The sequence below is a fragment of the Thalassophryne amazonica genome, chromosome 18 (assembly GCF_902500255.1).
Source record: "Thalassophryne amazonica chromosome 18, fThaAma1.1, whole genome shotgun sequence".
In the NCBI taxonomy this organism is placed as follows: domain Eukaryota; kingdom Metazoa; phylum Chordata; class Actinopteri; order Batrachoidiformes; family Batrachoididae; genus Thalassophryne; species Thalassophryne amazonica.
In genome coordinates this window covers 15,487,763-15,509,744 of record NC_047120.1, presented here as the reverse complement: position 1 = coordinate 15,509,744, position 21,982 = coordinate 15,487,763, and the positions used below count along the sequence as shown (strand labels likewise).

The following is a 21,982-nucleotide window of genomic DNA, read 5'->3' as shown; positions in this document are numbered from 1 at the left end:
ACTTTCCTTTTGCTAAAGCTTATAGTTAGGGCTGGATCAGGTGACCCTGAACCATCCCTTAGTTATGCTACTATAGACTTAGACTGCTGGGGGGTTCCCATGATGCACAGAGTGTTTCTTTCTCTTTTTTGCTCTGTATGCACCACTCTGCATTTAATCATTAGTGATTGATCTCTGCTCCCTCCACAGCATGTCTTTTTCCTGATTCTCTCCCCTCAGCCCCAACCAGTCCCAGCAGAAGACTGCCCCTCCCTGAGCCTGGTTCTGCTGGAGGTTTCCCTTCCCACTGTCGCCAAGTGCTTGCTCATAGGGGGTCGTTTTGACCGTTGAGGTTTTTCTGTAATTATTGTATGGCTTTTGCCTTGCAATATAGAGCGCCTTGGGGCAACTGTTGTTGTGATTTGGTGCTATATAAATAAAATTGATTTGATTTAACCAAAGATGGAAATGAAGAATTTCCACAGCACTTTTCCAGCTGATACAGATGCTGATAGTGCTTTACAGTGAGCTTTACATTCACCAACTGACACACACCAATGTTAGTGTGCTGCTGTGCAAAGTGCTCAACCACACCAAGAGCACATGCATGAGGTGTGGTCAGGCGCAGTGTCAGATCACCCTCATCCTGAGTAGAAAGTCAATTGGCCCTAAAGTAGAAAAAAAAAAAAAAACGTGTTAAGTCGGGCGCGGTATATTTCTGGCATTTATGGGACACCTACACTCTGCATCTCCACACAACCAGACTGAAGACACTTGTGGAAATTTACAAACTGCTTCACCTCAAGCAGCCTCGGTGGACGCTATGCACGTACACTTGGACGCTACGTAAGCAGGTCTGTTCAGTCGCCAGAAAAATCTCACTTAATTCCTCTGTTGAAACTGCAATGTACCAACTTCTAGCACACCCCGGGTCTTAAAGGGGATGACAGATGATGCTATGATTGGTTTATTTCATGTTGCACCCAAAACACACCCATGACTGACAAAAATACAACCCCTCTGTGCCCTGCACCCAGACTACACACTGTGCAAACAGCAAAGTCAAACTGGACACACCCCACTTTAGTCTGTGTACCACAGATGATCAAATAAGGGCGTGAGTGTCTGAAGTATTATACTGTATTACTGATGTGGTGTAGAGATTCTGCAAGAACTGCAATACTGCCTTCGGATTTAAAAAAAGATTTATATCATTCAAGTGGAACTATTATTTCTTCACATGACTGCACTAAATCTGAGATTTGATTAGAATTGCACTTTCGCTCATTGATGACCTGAACATGGTCTGATAAGTAGTATCATTTTACTATGGACATACTCGTGTGTGTATATATACACACACACACACGCACGGGTAGGCTGAAACGTTCTAAGGCCTTAGAACGTTTCAGCCTACCCTCATATATATATATATATATATATATATATATATATATATATCCACACAACAAAAATATAAACGCAACACTTTTGGTTTTGCTCCCATTTTGTATGAGATGAACTCAAGATCTAAAAACCTTTCCACATACACAATATCACCATTTCCCTCAATATTGTTCACAAACCAGTCTAAATCTGTGGATATGAGCACTTCTCCTTTGCTGAGATAATCCATCCCACCTCACAGGTGTGCCATAACCAAGATTAGTGCACAGGTGTGCCTTAGACTGCCCACAATAAAAGGCCACTCTGAAAGGTGCAGTTTTATCACACAGCACAAGCCACAGATGTCGCAAGATTTGAGGGAGCGTGCAATTGGCATGCTGACAGCAGGAATGTCAACCAGAGCTGTTGCTCGTGTATGAATGTTCATTTCTCTACCATAAGCCGTCTCCAAAGGCGTTTCGGAGAATTTGGCAGTCCATCCAACCAGCCTCACAACCGCAGACCACGTGTAACCACACCAGCCCAGGACCTCCACATCCAGCATGTTCACCTCCAAGATCGTCTGAGACCAGCCACCTCGGACAGCTGCTGAAACAGTCAGTTTGCATAACCAAAGAATTTCTGCACAAACTGTCAGAAACCGTCTCGGGGAAGCTCATCTGCATGCTCGTCGTCCTCATCGGGGTCTCGACCTGACTCCAGTTCGTCGTCGTAAACCGACTTGAGTGGGCAAATGCTCACATTCGCTGGCATTTGGCACGTTGGAGATGTGTTCTCTTCACGGATGAATCCCGGTTCACACTGTCCAGGGCAGATGGCAGACAGCGTGTGTGGCGTCGTGTGGGTGAGTGGTTTTCTGATGTCAATGTGTGGATCGCGTGGCCCATGGTGGCGGTGTGGGGTTATGGTATGGCCAGGCGTCTGTTATGGACGAAGAACACAGGTGCATTTTATTGATGGCATTTTGAATGCACAGAGATACTGTGACGAGATCCTGAGGCCCATTGTTGTGCCATACATCCAAGAACATCACCTCATGTTGCAGCAGGATAATGCACGGCCCCATGTTGCAAGGATCTGTACACAATTCTTGGAAGCTGAAAATGTCCCAGTTCTTGCAATGGCCGGCCATACTCACCGGACATGTCACCCATTGAGCATGTTTGGGATGCTCTGGACCGGCGTATACGACAGCGTGTACCAGTTCCTGCCAATATCCAGCAACTTTGCACAGCCATTGAAGAGGAGTGGACCAACATTCCACAGCCCACAATTGACAACCTGATCAACTCTATGTGAAGGAGATGTGTTGCACTGCATGAGGCAATGGTGGTCACACCAGATACTGACTGGTATCCCCCCCCCAATAAAACAAAACTGCACCTTTCAGAGTGGCCTTTTATTGTGGACAGTCTAAGGCACACCTGAGCACTAATCATGGGTGTCTAATCAGCATCTTGATATGGCACACCTGTGAGGTGGGATGGATCATACTCAGCAAAGGAGAAGTGCTCACTATCACAGATTTAGACTGGTTTGTGAACAATATTTGAGGGAAATGGTGATATTGTGTATGTGGAAAAAGTTTTAGATCTTTGAGTTCATCTCATACAAAATGGGAGCAAAACCAAAAGTGTTGAGTGTATATATATATATATATATACACACACACACACACGGTTTCAGTGCGGAAGGTTCCCGGTTCAAATCCTACCCCTACCACATTTCTCCATGTAATGTGGAGTTGCATCAGGAAGGGCATCCGGTGTAACACGTGCCAATTTGACATGCAGATCCACACCTTGAATTTACTGTGGCGTCCCTGTGTGCAAAACAAGGGAGCAGCCGAAGGGACTTACGTTTATATACATATGAGTATGATAAATAGTATATATTCACAGACGTTAACGTGTATGTGGTTTATGCGATTCTGTTGTGTTTTTGCAGCTAGCATGCTGGACAGGACACTAGCAGCCATGTTTACATCTTGTGGCCATCGGTTACCTTCCTCCTTTCCACAGAAATAAAGATTTAGTAAAGTATCCTTTGTGAATCTGCCAGCACACAAACAACAACAATTAACCTGTACTGTGTCCAGAAAGAAAACCAGAACAACTTAGTGAGGGCAACACACCAACACAGCCCGAGCTGGCTCCAGTGGTCCCACCCGAGCCTGCTTTAGTGATCCTCCTATTTGAGCCAGTTCCAGTGGTCCCCCCCGAGCTGGCTCTAGTGGTCCTACACAGTAAAATCATCAATGTAAAACTAACACTGGCAGTGTAAAATTAACACTGTCAATGTACACACGGTCCTATTCTGGACAGAGTGGGACCATATGTACGCTGACAGTGTTAAATTAACACTGTTGATTTTACTGTGTACCTGATCTGCACCTTAAAAACTATCTTATAGATTGCAACTTTAAAGTACATACATTTAAACTTATATTTACAACTTTAACAGTAGTTACTGTATTTCCGGAATATAAGTCACTTTTTTCTTTTCTTTTTAAACTTTGGGAGGTCCTGAGACTTGGGTGTTGTCCACACAGAAACTGAACTTTCCCTATATGATACTTTTTCTTTATCGTTTTCAAAAAGTGTTCCGTAAACACGGCACCATTTCAAGAAATATCTGAGTACACACAAAAACACTGAAAACACTGTAGTATATATACTAGGCCTGTATACGGTGCTGCAACGCTCCACAGAAAAAAAGAAAAAAAAAAAAGACGTGGAGCGTACATAAAGTTTGCGTGCTTCATACAAACAGAAGAAAAAGACGAGAAAATCATTTCACAAAAGGTGCATATTGGTTGTACATATGAAAACGCGCAAAAACAGCATTCTGAGATTTATCCATTCTGGGACCAATTTTCAAGCTCCATAAACATCGGTTGTGTGTGGATGAAATACTGGAAAAGTAAACAAATAAATAAATAAATAAATAATATCACACTTTCATGATCAATACTAATAATGACTACAGGACTTTGAGGAATCAAAGCACTAAACAAAATAAACTAACAATTAAGGAATAATGACAATAAACTCCACAACAACACACAAAAACCCAAATTAAAGAGCCTATAACAGAAAAAGGTGCGATTTATGTGGGTTCTTTCTTTGCAAGACATTTTTTAAAACAGGTGCGACTTGTACTCCGGAAAATACGGTACTCACTCTGTTGCGCTGCACATTTCCCATCCATCCCTGTTCTGCCCACATCTGAAAAAGACATGTTTGGTGTCTGCCAGCTTTTAACTGGCTGCACACCTGACAAGAGCAGGTAAGAAGGACAATGTGCCAGACAGGTGATCTCCAGAAACAAGATGCAGGACCACTGCTTTACAAAAAACTGTGTTCTTATTTTCACCAAATTAACGCTGAAATAAGGTTTGTACTAAAGGTTTCTGAAGTACCACTGGGAGCATCAGTGCCTTGCAAAAAATTCAAATAAAGCTGAAGGCAGTGTAATCTGACTACAGGGCTGCTGGGAGGTCTGGTAGGTACAACAAAACTACACCGTGGTTTCATTTTTCCAAGGCCCAGTCCACACGTTTCCCACATCGGAATTAAACGGAGCATCTTCCTGCAGATCCTGTTTCGGGTGATCACGCTTCGCTGGCCAACGGTGGCATGCTGGCGAGGCAAAGTGTTTCTTGGGAAGCCCTTTTGCTCTGCCTCCAAGCACAGACAATCTTTGTCTGCGGTCTTTGGGATGTTGGCGTATCCACCCGTACCTTGGAGATACGGCAGTGTTAAGGGCTCAGACCTCTCACGGCAGCTTATGGTGGAAGAATGATCAGTTAAGGGAGCACCGTAAGTGTGCCACTGGCAGGTGTGGACCCCGTGAGAAGGCAGGAACACACCATGGCAAGAAAACATGCTGTCTTGCATGTCATAGGTGGGGTTGTGACAGGAAGTAAGAGGGTCTTGTACACTGTGCCAGGAAGTCTGGCTTTGCAAGCTGTGACAAGAGGGAAGCTTATCCAGATGAGGGCTAGGGCACCGCAGTTGGAGGTCGGGGAGTGGGTTGGTGGAGACGGGGCTGAGCTGTTGTAGCGGTGTGCAGAGTAAGGGCTGTCCAAGTGCGAGCTGTGCACACTGCCATCCATACTGGTAGACGTCAAGCGTGAATGGTAGTCCTGGAGGTAGGGTCGTGGCTGGTTAAATGAGTGCGACTTGTTCTGTCTGTGAAGTAGCGCTGGAGAGGAAGTGTGGGACAAGGAACTTCATCAGGAAGTGATGGTGGATATGTGGAGGGTTCCGTACCAGGGTTCATTGAAGGCACTTGGCCCGTTGGACTCATAGCTGGGCTCTGAGGAGCTGGTGGAATTTGTTACTTGCAGCTGTACAGTGGTGTGAGGACAGTAGCTGCTCGCCTGACCATGGTGCGTTGAGATGGCAGCACACCTGCGGTGATGGACCTCTTGTTTCTGTCCACTTCCATTCAAACCCTCTGACTTGGAGGAACAACAGGCCCACCAACGATGCCAAACATCATCACGTTTGGCACAGTGTTGGATGAGAAGAAATAGTCCCAAGTGACACAGAAAGCCCCGTACAAACAGCTGAAGATCTATCCAGGAAATGGCCCAGTGACACTGCCAGTGCCCCCAAAGCCCAGGTAGCCAGAAAGAGAAAAAGTGTGAAAGCTGTGGCCCCAAGCTGAGTTTTAAACGAGTGCTCATTGGCCAGTACTGATACACCTGCAGCAAAAGCCGAGTCTCCGGGAGCTGCCATGGGTTCGGTGCGAGCTTGATGGCTGGATTCAATGGAGGAGAACTGCTGCTTTCCTCAATCAGCACTTTCAGCTCGTACTCTCCGAGTGGCGCTTCAGCTGAATGTAGGTGCACAGAAAATAGACCAAAATGACGAAGACTAAAAGAGCCACGGGGGCATAAAAACTCCCCAGGCTTGGTTCCCATGCCACCCAGCAACTGAAAAAAAGAGAGGAGAGAAACCGTATTTTACACACACACACACACACGTATTTATTATTTCTATGTACAGTGGTCCCTCGCTATAGTGCGGTTCACCTTTCGTGGCCTCGCAGTTTCGCGGATTTTTTGTGCAATTTTGCATACTTTTTTTTCCTAACAGCGCATTGTGTTCTGCATCCTTATCAGGGGGGCTGGTCGCGGCACTGGTCGGCATCACCGCGATTGCTCTCACTGCCCCGATGCGCTTTCTGCAGGCTCGGTAAACGCAGTAGCGGGCCACTCACACCGCCCCCTCTGCTGTGCAGAGCTGCGCCAAATCTGGCAACAGGTCCAGAGACTACGCTCACTGTTTGATGCGGATGTTGACCGCAGCCGCAGAGCTCCGTGGCCACCGAGAGAGGACTTGGATTATTTGCGGTTCCCGCATCTGTACCTCCGGAGGCAGTGAGCGAAGGGAGAGTTCTGCGTGTGTCTGTTTATAATCTCTCACACAGAAGAAGAAAAAGAGAGTGTTTACACAGGAGAGAAAGTGAGAAAATGTTAATGCCTGTTTGAGAAAAGTGTATAAAGTGTGTAGTGAGGGGTTTTTACTGCCTTAAAACATCTATAATAATTGCAAAAAATAGTGCTGACTACTTCGCGGATTTCGCTTATCGCGGGCTTTTTAGAACATAACTCCCACAATAACGAGGGACCACTGTATTAAATTAATAAACTGTAATTGTTCAGAAACAATATTTACTATAAAGCGTCATCCACTGCTCCCATAGTTATCCAATCAAATGCTGCTGTAACACTGACGATTATGAGAGGAACACCATCACTCACGAGGTAAAAGCTGCAAACACAGAAGGAAATCATGATTTTATGGACATCCACATTCCATACATATAATCAACATGTACATTTCATCTCCTAATAATTTATAGGAATGGACACTGAAAGCAATTACTGCAATTTTACTGGGACCAAAATTGAAACTTTACTTACTGTGTATAACAGTTTGATCTGTGTCTGTTTGGCACAACAGCAAATAAATCATTTGAACTGGATTGAAGACTGTTGGGGTATCACAGCTCTGTGTTGTTGTCAAGCTCGAGCAAGATGTTGATACCAGTGGTGTAACAGATCATAGCTGATCCGTGATTCATAAGGATCTGACCGTTTTATTGATGCAGGGAGATAATTAAATGGTAAATGGACTGCATTTATATGCACTTTTCCATCTGTATCAGACCGCATTTCACAGAACAGGGGCATGATAAGAGAAAGCTCTGTGACCCACAGACTTTTTATTCACTAGGGACACAAAGTAGTCCTGCACACTGAGAATACAAAGCCTGGGCCGGTACGTAGGGTTTAAATATGTCAGCTAAGTAGGGAGGTGCCAGTCTGTGAAAACATTTATAGGCTAGTAGCAGAACCTTAAAATCTGATCTCACTGGGACAGGAAGCCAGTGAAGAGATGCCAAAATGGATGTAATGTGGTCAAATTTCTGCTTCCTGTCAAAAGTCTGGCAGCAACATTTTGAAACCAATTGGAGACCCTAATGATGGACTGGGTAAACCAGAAAAGAGTAGTCCAATCTAGAAGAAACAAATGCATGAATCAGGGTCTCAGCATCAGCCATAGACAGGATGGGACAAATCTTCGCTATATTTCGCAGGTGGAAGAAAGCAGTCCTCATAATATTTCTAATGTGGAGTCAAAGGACAACGTAGGATCAAAAATCACCCAAGGTTCCTCACTTTGTCAGTGTGATGTATAACACACGAACCTAGGCTAAGCGTTAACTGGTCAAATTGATGCCGATGTCCAACTGAACCAAGAACCATCATTTCAGTCTTATCAGAGTTTAAAAGTAGGAAGTTGCTAGATATCCAGCTTTTCACTGATACAAGGCAATCTTCTAAGGATTTATGTGAATGAGATTACCAGCAGTTATCAGCATACAGTGGGGTAAATAGGTATTTGACCCCCTGCCAGTTTTGCAGGTTTTCCCACCTACAAAGAATGGAGAGGTCTGTAATTTTTATAGTAGGTACACTTCAACTGTGAGAGACAGAATCTAAAAAAAAAAAAAAACACTATGATTTTTAAATAATTAATTGCATTTTGTTGCATGAAATAAGTATTTGATCGCCTGCCAAAGAGCAAGAATTCTGGCTCTCACAGACCTGTTAATTTTTCTTTAAGAAGCCCTCTTATTCTGCACTCTTTACCTGTATTAATTGCACCTGTTTGAACTTGTCACCTGTATGAAAGACACCAGTTCACACACTCAATCACACTCCAACCTGTCCACCATAGCCAAGACCAGAGAGCTGTCTAAGGACACCAGGGACAAAACTGTAGACCTGCACAAGGCTGGGATGGACTACAGGACAACAGGCAAGCAGCTTGGTAGAAGACAACAACTGTTATGATTATTTATTAGAAAGTGGAAGAAACATAAGATGACTGTCAATCTCCCTCGGTCTGGGATTCCATACAAGATCTCACTTTGTGGGGTAAGGATGATTCTGAGAAAGCTCAGAACTACACAGGAGGACCTTTGCAATGACCTGAAGAGAGCTGGGACCAAAGTCACAAAGATTACATTAGTAACATGATGCTGTCATGGTTTAAAATCCTGCAGGGCAGCAAGGTCCCCCTGCTCAAGCCAGCACATGTCCAGGCTCATTTGAAGTTCACCAGTGACCATCTGGATGATCCAGAGGAGGCACGGGAGATGGTCAGGTGATCAGATAAGACCAAAATAGAGCTTTTTGGAATCTACACCACTTACCATGTTTAGAGGATGAGAACAACCCCAAGAAAACCATCCCAACCGTGAAGCATGGGGGTGGAAACATCATACTCTGGGGGTGCTCTTCTGCAAAGGGGACAGGACGACTGCACCCTATTGAAGGGAGGATGGATGGGTCATGTATTGTGAGATTTTGGCAACAACCTCCTTCCCTCAGTAAGAGCATTGAAGATGGGTCATGGCTGGGTCTTCCAGCATGACAATGACCCCAAACACACAGCCAGGGCAACTAAGGAGGGGCTCTGTAAGAAGCATTCAAGGTCTGGAGTGGCCTGTCCAGTCTCCAGACCTGAACTCAATAAATCTTTGGAGGGAGCTGAAACTCCAAACCTGAAAGATTTGGTGAAGATCTGTATGGAGGAGTGGACCAAAATCCCTGTCACAGTGTGTGAAAACTTGGTCAAGAAGTACGGAAACGTCTGACCTCTGTAATGGCAGACAAATGTTTCTGTACCAATTGTTAAGCTCTGTTTTCTAGGGATCAAATATTATTTTCATTCATTCATTCATCTTCTACCGCTTCGTCCAATTAAGGGTCACGGGAGGGCTGGAGCCTATCCCAGCAGTCATAGAGCACAAAGCGGGGTACACCCAGAAAAGGACACTAGTCTGTCGCTGGGCCACAAACACAGACACACCCACACCTACAGACAATTTAAAGACTCCAATCCACCTAATCCACATGTCTCTGGATGGGAGGAAACCGGAGCACCCAGAGAAAACCCACACACACGGGGAGAACATGTAAACTCCACACAGAAAGGCCACGGAATTGAACCACGACCTTCTCGTTGTGAGGCAACAGTGCTAACCACTAAGCCACCATGCTGCTCCCAAATACTTATTTTATATAATAAATTGCAAATTAGTTATTTAAAAATCATACAATGTGATTTTCTGGATTTTTTTTTTTTTTTTTTTTTTAAGATTCTGTCTCTCACAGCTGAAGTGTACCTACGATAAAAATTACAGACCTCTCTATTCTTTGTAGGTGGGAAAACCTGCTAAACTTACAGGGGGTCAAATACTTATTTTCCCACTGTATATCACTGAGTATCATCAGCAACAATGAAAGGTAATCCCAAAACACCGCAATATGTGCCCAAGGGGTGCTATACGAGCTATACGCTATACTCGTATAAAGGGAGAAAAGCAGGGGGCCTAAGACAGACCCTCGTGGAACCCCAAATTTCATGTCACTAAGGTTAGAGGTAGTGTTATTGTACAACCCCAATTCCAGTGAAGTTGGGACATTGTGTAAAATGTAAATTATAAAAACGGAATACAATGATTTGCAAATCCTCTTCAACCTATATTCAATTGAATACACCACAAAGACAAGATATTTAATGTTCAAACTGCTAAACTTTGTTTTTGTGCAAATATTTGCTCATTTTGAAATGGATGCCTGCAACACGTTTCAAAAAAGTTGGGACAGTGATATGTTTGCCACTGTGTTACATCACCTTTCCTTCTAACAACACTCAGTAAGCGTTTGGGAACTGAGGACACTAATTGTTGAAGCGTTGAAGGTGGAATTCTTTCCCATTCTTGCTTGATGTATGACTTCAGTTGTTCACTGTCCGGGGTCTCCATTGTCGTATTTTCTGCTTCATAATGCACCACACTTTTCAATGGGTGACAGGTCTGGACTGCAGGCAGGCCAGTCTAGTACCCGCACTCTTATACGAAGCCACGCTGTTGTAACACGTGCAGAATGGGCTTGGCATTGTCTTGCTAAAACAAGCAGGGACATCCCTGTAAAAGACATTGTGTATGGCAGCATGTATTGCTCCAAACCTGGATGTACCTTTCAGAATGTTGGTGCCATCACAGATGTGTAAGTTGCCCATACCATGGGCACTAACACACTCCCATACCATCACAGATGCTGGCTTTGAACTTGTGCTGGTAACAATCTGGATGGTCTTTTTCTTCTTTTGTCCATGATTTCCATAAACAATTTGAAATGTGGACTCGACCACAGCACACTTTTCCACTCTGTGTCGTCCATTTCAAATGAGCTCAGGCCCAGAGAAGGCGGCAGCGTTTCTGGATGTGTTGATGTGTGGCTTTCGCTTTGCATGGTAGAGTTTTAACTTGCACTTGTAGATGTAGCGACGAACTGTGTTAAATGACAATGGTTTTCTGAAGTGTTCCTGAGGCCACATGGTAAGATCCTTTGCACAATGTCTGTTTTTAATGCAGTGCCGCCTGAGGGATCGAAGGTCACAGGCAGCATTCAATGTTGGTTTTTCGGCCTTGCCGTTATGTGTAGAAAGTTCTCCAGATTCTCTGAATCTGATATATGGACTGTAGATGATGGAATCCCTAGATTCCTTGCAACTGACCATTGAGAAACATTGTCTTAAACTGTTGGACTTTTTTTCACACAGTTGTTCCAAAGTGGTGATCCTCGCCCCATCTTTGCTTGTGAATGGCTGAGACTTTTGGGGATGCTCCTTTATACCCAATCATGACACTCACCTGTTTCCAATTAACCTGTTCACCTGTGGAACGTTCCAAACAGGCATTCTTTGATCATTCATCAACTTTCCCAGTTTTGGTGCCCCTGTACCAGCTTTTTTTTTTTTTTAAATGTGTTGCAGGCATCCATTCAAATAAGCAAATACTTGCAAAAACAATAAAGTTTATCAGTTTGAACATTAATATCTTGTCTTTGTGGTGTATTCAATTGAATATAGGATGAAGAGGATTGCAAATCATTGTATTCTGTTTTTATTTACATTTCACAACGTCCCAACTTCTTTGGAATCGGGGTTGTAGGTTCTGTGTCTGTAGCTACGCAAGGTTGAGCTTAAGGCCTATATCAAGATGACATCTCTCTCATTCACATATCGATTTGAAATCATTTGGCCATAACCAAGAAAGCTGAATTCTGCTGAGACTACCTGATGATGGGGGTTTGGTGCATGTCTGGGCTGGACCATTCCTCCTTGGAGCCCGTAGTGGGTCTCTGGACCGTCATTACAGATGTTTCTAGCCATGAATGTCAGCCACAGCATTGCAGACAAAGAACTATGGTGGAGCACAATACCACCTCCAGAAATGGAGACAGAAACCGTGACTGATCAGTGGAGCAGAAGATGGTAGAACACTGCCTTCACTAATCTTCTACAGAAACACCACAGGTCCTTGTTAAAGTGACCATGGGCCTCTGTACTGTACTTCTCTGGGGGCCCTTAAAAATCCCATTACAGTCAAAAATGTAGGTGAAGAGTGCCAAGTCAAAATACTGCAAACAATACTTCCTACAAGTTTTTAAACAAGTGTGGAAGATACCATAGACTGTATATATACACTGGACAATGCTGCATGATGTCACCATAAGTTTCTATCAGCCGTATGGAGCCTGTGTCTGGGCCATGGTCTGGATTATCATGTTGACAGCAACAGCACAATGAACTCACTAATGCATGAAGTGGTGGAGTGTGGGTGACTCAGTGTGGGATGAAGTCGCCTGAACATGCCCCTCTCGTCAAGACTGAACCAGTTAAGCTAACAGGCTAACCTCAGTTGGGTGTTTATTAAATCATATTTTTGGGACTATTTCAGTTTTCTAACGATTTACTTTGGTGTGAACATTAAAAGTTATGAGTGCTTATTTTCTCAGTAACTGTGCATTAAGTGGGTCTAATGATGAAGCTATCAAAAGTTGCTAAACATGCTACACCATTAGCATTCAACATTAAATAAGGGGAGTTTCATTTAGCACGAATACTGCAGCAGGGACGTCTTAGAGACCCATTTTGTACTAAAATACCCGAACAAAACAGACAGCAACAACACAACAGCAAGCAGCTACATCAAGTGACTCGAGTGGACTCTGAGCTACAAACTCTATGAGAGGCAGAGACACTCGGGTGAGCCGCTGTCATTCAAAGCATCCACACCCCTAATTTTCCAGAACTATGTTTAATACATCCTAAACCCTATGTCCTGTACACTTGTCATGGAGGAGGAAACTATCTATAGGGAACAAAAATATTTTTTAGACCAGGCTGTAAAATGTTTACTTCTGCTCTAAAGTTGGACATTTTACATGGTGTCCTATGAGAATATGCTCTGTATTGGAGCAAGCCTCAAGCAGCCAGTCAAGGAACTGCAACTTTTCTTCTTCCTGGAGGACTTCATCTGAAACCACTGAAGTTTGCTGCTTCGTAGATTCCTGCTTAAATTAAACCCTTTAATATACTTAAATTTTGCAGTGTCTTGTACACCATGCAGTGAGACAGTAGCTGGGTTTCCATCACAGATTTGTGCAAAAGTTTCGAATACTATGTTGGCGTAACTTTATCGGTGATAAGTTTTAACAAGCTCACAGTGTCTCCCTCTGTCCACAACATGCCACACAATGTATTTCATGCAGTGCTTTCTGTATGTCATGTGATTGTAGTCAGTGGGGGCACAGTTCCAATAATCCGATAACCAATAATTATCGAAGATAATGTTTTCATTATTGGATTATCCTTCAGTTAACTTTAAAACCATTATCGGACTAATTATCTTCCAATAAATTTTCGCCTGAATTTTTAGACCATTAACATAGTAAACAAAGCTGAACAGCTACAAACATTTTTAATATTTTAAATCAGTTGAGCACCTACCTCTTAAATGTTTCATAGCTTTTTTTTTTCTCCAAACTTAATTTACAAAAACTCTCGATGGGAGACATCAAGGTTTAAAAACAAAACAAAACATTACAAGACAGGTCTGCGGTGTTTGCACAGGCACAGTGCGAGAGGTTGGACGCTTGTAGCGCTTCAGCAGTGATACCCTCACGACGGCCGACCAGAATATCAAACAGGTTTGATTTTCATTCGACGATACGATCGCCGATCAGGAGGTGGTCGTGAGATGTTAAATGCAGCTCGTTACCCATGTATAATACACAATGCAGGACGCGCAATTGACCTGAAACTCGTGCGATCCAAAAAATTCTTGCACAAATGAAAAATCAGATGAAAAGGGCCAAAACTCGCACAGTGTAAACCCAGCTTCAGTACTGAATGTCTTGCACCAGTAGATCATGGCAGTTCCATTATTTATTTCTGTAACAGATGGTTATCTAATTACAACTTGGCTTCTTTATTTTTTTAAATGCCTTTTTGTTTACAAATAAAAAAATTGAATGTTTTACAAAAGCACATTATCTGTAAATACCAACACACGTCACACCTCACATTAACGTGGTTGGTTACATAATGTACGAGTCAAACCAATCAGTGTTAGCCACGCACTTTTACCCAGAATCCTTGTGATCTGTCTGTGCTTGTTACAAAACTTCAGAATTAGTGCATTATTCAGCATTAAAAGATATATATTTTAACTTTGTACAAATGACAGAATTGACCGTTATTCTATCAGTATTCATTTTATTTATACACCAAACCATAACTCAGCATTGCTTTATTTTCCAAACCTCCTCCCCTGACGGCATCATTGTGTTTGAGTAGAGAGTTGAGCTTCATAGCTCTCTCAGCTTGCATCTGTGCTGGAAGCCATGTAATAAAAGGAGCTTCCAGCAGGGGGCAGGACACTCAAAGACATAAGTGCTGACTCGTTTGGGTCTGCTGTCGCTTTGATGCTTCCAAAAGCGATCGTGGTATTAAAACTCAAAATCAGCTTGTTAGTAGTTGCAAGTGTACCAGAGACAATACTGGAATTTATCGGTTACCTGAACTTCTGAACATTTTTGGGTAGTTTATTGGTTCATCTTTATCAAAGATAACTTTTAAGTTATCTGATTCTGTTATTGAAGTTAATTTTTGGTCATTGTGCCCATCACTGCTATTAGTACACAAAAGTGTTTCCACTACAGTTTTCAAAATATGCCTTTTTTCCAAATCACTAGAAAACCACCCAATGAGAACTTTTCTCAGTATTTGAGACTTTTTAATACTTGTTTTGCTTGACCACGTCAGGTCATAGTAATAGTTATCTTGGAATTTTTGGAATGACTTATCTTGAATTGAATTGTCATCTTGGAATTTTTCTTTTTTTTTTTTTTTTTTTTGAGTTTTTATCTGAAAAGGGGGGCACTAAACCCCAACAAATTTGTGACATACCTAAGTATTATTTTGGTAAAAATAAAAATCACTTCAACAAATTTATCTGAATTTACTACGGAAAATTTATCCCCCCCACTCGTGATTAAAACACTGGTCTATGGGGGGAATAAACTGTAAAATTTATTTCCCCCCATAGACCAGTGTCTTAATCACTCTGCATGGCTGCAGAGAGCATGCCAAAATGTGTTGAATGTAACCTGTAGTGTTTAGGAGTTTTAGCAGTTTAGGAACCCATGTCCTAAACTGCTATTTATTCAATAAGTACTTATTTACTCAATATGTTAAGAGCCTTAAACCCATGGGGAGATTTAGTTCAACAAAGTAACAGTCATCAATTATTTGCTTTATGATTGTTTTGCGTCCCGGTTATAATAAAGCCACCACCAAAATACCACTCTGGGGCTTACCGTGAGTACCATACCATAATAAAATGTACAGAGGTTCAAAGAGGCGATTGACCATTCGCTGAATAACCAAGCTGTGCAAGCTGCTGCTGAGTGAAACATTGACCCTCATCACACACATTGGTGACCCTTTTCATGGAATGATCCATATTCAAACTTGATATTTCAACATTTAAGGGCAATACATTGAGGGGAGACTGAAAAATGAGTTTTGCAACAACTGACAGCAGTTGAACCAGAAGTAGAAATGTTAACACATATCAAGCACTGTGCATGTTCCAAATTCTGCTTTAAGTTACTCGTTAGTGTCCAAGTCTCAATCCCAGACCGTACCACAGGAAGCACCCGGACCTATGGACTCAGAGCTTCACTCCCTGCAAAGGTATCAAAAATTCTCAGTGATATTAGGTTGGCTGTGCCAGAGAAGACATTCGGTTGTCTAAAGGATGAAGCACAGCATGTTTTTTAAAAAGTACTGTGAATATCAGTATGCTTTGAAACTAAAACATAACTTACATTTGACAAACAAATGGTAAGTTGATCTGGTTGATGCTCCAGCAAACACTCCAAACGTCAGTCCCATGTGAAAGAGGAAGTTGAGCAGTGTGTGCCAGCCAATCCTGTTAATACGGATCACACTGCAAACAATAAAACAGTTAAAAGTGTTTATGTACCGTTTAGTCACACTAAACAAGCTAAATGTGGAAATGACAACTGTTTAAACAGCATGACCGTGGTTATTAACATGATCTTTAGAAGCAGAAAAAAAGGTAAATTTTTAGTGTAAAACCCCAACAAAAATGTTGTCATGAATATCCACCACGACATGAAAATAATTCAAATAACCTTGTATACTAAGTACTCCAAAGAAAATCAGAAATACAAAAAAACTATTCTAACAGTATGAATAAGCATATATTCGTGGCATTAGGCCAAAACCTTTTATATGGGAAGGTGGAGCGTAATTTTACTACCGCATGTATATATTCACAACAGGTTCACACAGGAAAGGAAGCTCTGTATAAATGACAGATGGGAGTGGTCACTCAAACAGGTGTGACACACTGACACCATTTATCAATAATAAATAAAAAGAGGCTGAATGGAATGGACTCCATAGGTTGGGTCAGGTCAACGGGACTTGTTTAGTTCCTGAAGATGATTCAGTCTTCATGCGAAGAAACGTAGTAGTGAGACTCAGATATTTATCCTCTGAGGTCACTAATGCCACAGTGATGTAATGACAGTCATTAAGAGTCACTGGTAATCAGAAGTCACTTTCAAGTGCAAGTTGTTATTGTTCTTATTTCACTTCAGAGGTGAGGATGGTTTGAGTCTCCGTAGGATAGATGAAACCATAGAATTATAGGTGGGAGAGAGATGGTATCTTCAAATCAATCAATTTTATTTATATGCGCCAAATCACACACAGTTGCCCCAGGCGCTTATATTGTAAGGCAAAAGCCATACAATAATTACAGAAAAACCCCAACGGTCAAAACGACCCCCTGTGAGCAAGCACTTGGCAACAGTGGGAAGGAAAAACTCCCTTTTAACAGGAAGAAACCTCCAGCAGAACCAGGCACAGGGAGGGGCAGTCTTCTGCTGGGATGGTTGGGGCTGAGGGAAGAGAATCAGGAAAAACACATGCTGTGGAAGAGAGCAGAGATCAATCACTAATGATTAAATGCAGAGTGGTGCATACAGAGCAAAAAGAGAAAGAAACACTCAGTGCATCATGGGAACCCCCCAGCAGTCTACGTCTATAGCAGAATAACTAAGGGATGGTTCAGGGTCACCTGATCCAGCCCTAACTATAAGCTTTAGCAAAAAGGAAAGTTTTAAGCCTAATCTTAAAAGTAGAGGGTGTCTGTCCCCAGATCTGAATTGGGAGCTGGTTCCACAGGAGAGGAGCCTGAAAGCTGAAGGCTCTGTCCCATTCTACTCTTAAAAACCCAGGAACTACAAGTAAGCCTGCAGTCTGAGAGCGAAGCGCTCTATGGGTGATATGGTACTATGAGGTCCCTAAGATAAGATGGGACCTGATTATCAAAACCTTATAAGTAAGAAGATAATTTTAAATTCTATTCTAGAATTAACAGGAAGCCAATGAAGAGAGGCCAATATGGGTGAAATATGCTCTCTCCTTCTAGTCCTGTCAGTACTCTAGCTGCAGCATTTTGAATTAACTGAAGGCTTTTCAGGGAACTTTTGGACAACCTGATAATAATGAATTACAATAGTCCAGCCTAGAGGAAATAAATGCATGAATTAGTTTTTCAGCATCACTCTGAGACAAGACCTTTCTAATTTTAGAGATATTGCACAAATGCAAAAAGCAGTCCTACATATTGCTTAATATGCGCACTGAAGGACATATCCTGATCAAAAATGACTCCAAGATTTCTCACAGCTAGAGGTCAGGGTAATGCCATCCAGAGTAAGGATCTGGTTAGACACCATGTTTCTAAGATTTGTGGGGCCAAGTACAATAACCTCAGTTTTATCTGAATTTAAAAGCAGGAAATTAGAGGTCATCCATGTCTTTATGTCTGTAAGACATTCCTGCAGTTTAACTAATTGGTGTGTCCCTTCTGGCTTCATGGATAGATAAGGGTATCATCTGTGTAACAATGAAAATTTAAGCAATGCTTTCTAATAATACTGCCTAAGTGAAGCATGTAAAGTGAATAAAATTGGTCCTAGCACAGAACCTTGTGGAACTCCATAATTAGCCTTAGTCTGTGAAGAAGATCCCCATTTAAATGAACAAATTGTAATATTAGATAAATATGATTCAAACCACCGCAGCGCAGTGCCTTTAATACCTATGGCATGCTCTAATCTCTGTAATAAATTTTATGGTCAACAGTATCAAAAGCAGCACTGAGGTCTAACAGGACAAGCACAGAGATGAGTCCACTGTCTGAGGCCATAGGAAGATCATTTGTAACCATCACTAATGCTGTTTCTGTACTGATGAATTCTAAAACCTGACTGAACTCTTCAAATAGACCATTCCTCTGCAGATGATCAGTTAGCTGTTTTACAACTACCCTTTCAAGAATTTGAGAGAAAAGGAAGGTTGGAGATTGGCCTATAATTAGCTAAGACAGCTGGGTCAAGTGATGGCTTTTTAAGTAATGGTTTAATTACTGCCACCTTAAAAGCCTGTGGTACATAGCCAACTAATAAAGATAGATTTATCATATTTAAGATCGAAGCAAATAATGGTAGGGCTTCCTTGAGCAGCCTGGTAGGAATGGGGTCTAATAACATGTTGATGGTTTGGATGAAGTAACTAATGAAATAACTCAGACAGAACAATCGGAGAGAAAGAGTCTAACCAAATACCGGCATCACTGAAAGCAGCCAAAGAACGATATCTTTGGGATGGTTATGAGTAATTTTTGTCTAATAGTTAAAATTTTATTAGCAAAGAAAGTCATGAAGTCATTACTAGTTAAAGTAATACTCGGCTCAATAGAGCTCTGACTCTTGTCAGCCTGGCTACAGTGCTGAAAAGAAACCTGGGGTTGTTCTTATTTTCTTCAATTAGTGATGAGTAGTAAGATGTCCTAGCTTAACGGAGGGCTTTTTTTATATAGAGCAACAGACTTTTTCCATGCTAAGTGAAGATCTTCTAAATTAGTGAGAAGCATTTCCTCTCCAACGGTTACGGGTTATCTGCTTTAAGCTGCGAGTTTGTGAGTTATAACGGAGCAGGCATTGATTTAAGGCTCTCTTTTTCAGAGGAGCTACAGCTCCAAAGTTGTGCTCAATGAGGATGTAAAACTAATCTATCTATCTATAGATAGAAAATCTATCTCACTCACAGAGGTTAGGTAAAGACTCTACTGTATGATGAACTTATTCCCCACTGCTGGGTAGTCCATTAAAGTAAATGTAAATGTTATTAAGAAATGATTAGACAGAAGGGGGTCAGACCAAGATCTAAAGTATGGTTAAAGTGGTGGGTGGACTCATTACATTTTGAGTGAAGCCAACTGAGTCTAATAATAGATTAAATGCAGTGTTGAGGCTGTCATTCTCAGCATCTATGTGGATGTTAAAATCGCCCACTATAATTATCTTATCTGAGCTAAGCACTAAGTCAGACAAAAGGTCTCAAAATTCACAGAGAAACTCACAGTAACGACCAGGTGGACGATAGATAACAAATAAAACTGATTTTTGGGACTTCCAATTTGGATCGACAAGACTAAGTCAAGCTTTCAAATAATTAAAGCTCTGTCTGAGTTTTTGATTAATTAATAAGCTGGAGTGGAAAATTGCTGCTAATCTCCCCCTCGGCCCGTGCTATGAGCATTCTGACAGTGTGACTCGGGGGTGTTGACTCATTCAAACTAACATATTCATCCTTTTGTAACCAGGTTTCTGTAAGGCAGAATAAATCAATATGTTGATCAATTATTATATCATTTACTAACAGGGACTTAGAAGAGAGAGACCTAATGTTTAATAAAAACATTTAACTGTTTTAGTCTGTGGTGCAGTTGAAGGTGCTATATATTTTTTCTTTTTGAATTTTTATGCTTAAATAGATTTTTACTGGTTATTGGTGGTCTAGGAGCAGGCACCGTCTCTACGGGGATGGGGTATTGGGGGATGGCAGGGGGAGAGAAGCTGCAGAGAGGTGTGTAAGACTACAACTCTGCTTCCTGGTCCCAACCCTGGATAGTCACAGTTTGGAGGGTTTAATAAAATTGGCCAGATTTCTAGAAATGAGAGCTACTCCATCCAAAGGGATGGATGCCATCCTCCTAACAAGACCAGGTTTTCCCAGAAGCTTTGCCAATTAACGCGCGAAGCCTCCGCTCCTCTTTCCATGACAAAAACTCCTGTAACAGTGGAATGTGCCGTTCATTTCCAAACTGGACGCTGTGTTTTATCCGGGACGTCGTCTGACTAGCACAGGAATTGTGAAAAGACGTGGACATCAGCACTTTTTCGGCACATTGAGACAGACGTGCGGAGGAATTCCACATGGCGCAAAGCAACGCCGTGATGAAGTCTCACGGGACATGTTTGGCATGTCCAGGCACATCCACAATTTCTCGGATAATCACTCCATGGGAAAACCACCGACAGCTGTCTGAACGCCATCTCAAAGCCGTCCTGTGAGACCAAAATGGAGGTGTTCCTTGTCTCGCTCATCAGCAAATCGGTTGTGACGTGTGAAGCCTCGCTCGGCTTCCATGACAAAATCTGTTAAAAGTGAAATCTGCCGGAAAATGGCTGATGTCCAGCTCTTGTGATAACCAGAGAAAGTGCACACGATGGTCTCGGATCCACAGAGCCATCAGTTTAGAAATGTGTTTCAGCTTAAAACTGCACTCACTCATCATCTATCTCAGCAATCATTTCCACATAAATTCAGCATTATTTCATAAAAAAGACAGGGGAGCGATCAGCGCGCCACAGCAGCGTTCTGAGACTGACTCTCTGAGTCTGAGTCTCTACACCCAAAGCAATCAAGGGAATAATGTGATTAACAATCAGATGACAAAGTAAAACCTCTTAAATCATTCTAAAGTCAATTTTAAGCAGAAACAAGGTGATAATCGGTGAATTGCTGCTGACGCTCCGAAATGAGGCATGCGCAGTGAAGGCGGGGCGGGGGGTTGGGGGATTGTTGTTCGGTGACACCAGTACAGCATAAAACATCAGACGCAACCTCAGTCTATCGAGGTCACACTCCAACTTACCCAGCTCATGAACAAGACCCCAGGATGCTTAAACTCCACCACTTGGGGCAGTACCTCTCCCCTGACCCAAATCCAACCTTTCTAACAGGGACCATGGTCTCAGATTTGGATGTGCTGCTTCTCATCCCAGTTACTTCAGTCTGCCTCAAACCTGGTCAGTGGCATCAGAGGTCAACACCTGATGAAGCCAACTGAATCACACCATCTGCAAAAGGCAGAGATGCAACTCTGAGGTCACCAAACTGGGACCCTCCTGTCCCTGACCTCTCCTTAATATACTGTCCATGAACAACACGTACAGGATTGGTGAAAAGGGTCAGCCTCGGCGAAGTCCAACACCCACTGGGAACAGGTCCGATATAATGTGAAGAATGTGGATAAGGCTCCTACTTTGGTCAGATCACATGACGATATGATCTACCCGTCGAGAGGATCTCCACCGCGCAACTGCACATGCGCAATTCTCTACTCTGGATGTTAACACCTCCCCCTTTCAAGTTTATCTACCCTCTTTACCGCGCAACTGCTCCCCCCACCCCCCCAACAGGATACCTCGTGGGACTCTGTTGCATGTCTTTCCAAGTCCACAAAACACATGTAGACTGGTTAATCATAA

At 42.5% G+C, this 21,982-nt stretch overlaps 1 pseudogene; it reads right to left on the bottom strand.

The window, feature by feature from the left end:
• Positions 1 to 4,905: 4,905 nt before the first annotated feature.
• Positions 4,906 to 21,461, bottom strand: LOC117530531 (annotated as a pseudogene).
• Positions 21,462 to 21,982: the final 521 nt, after the last annotated feature.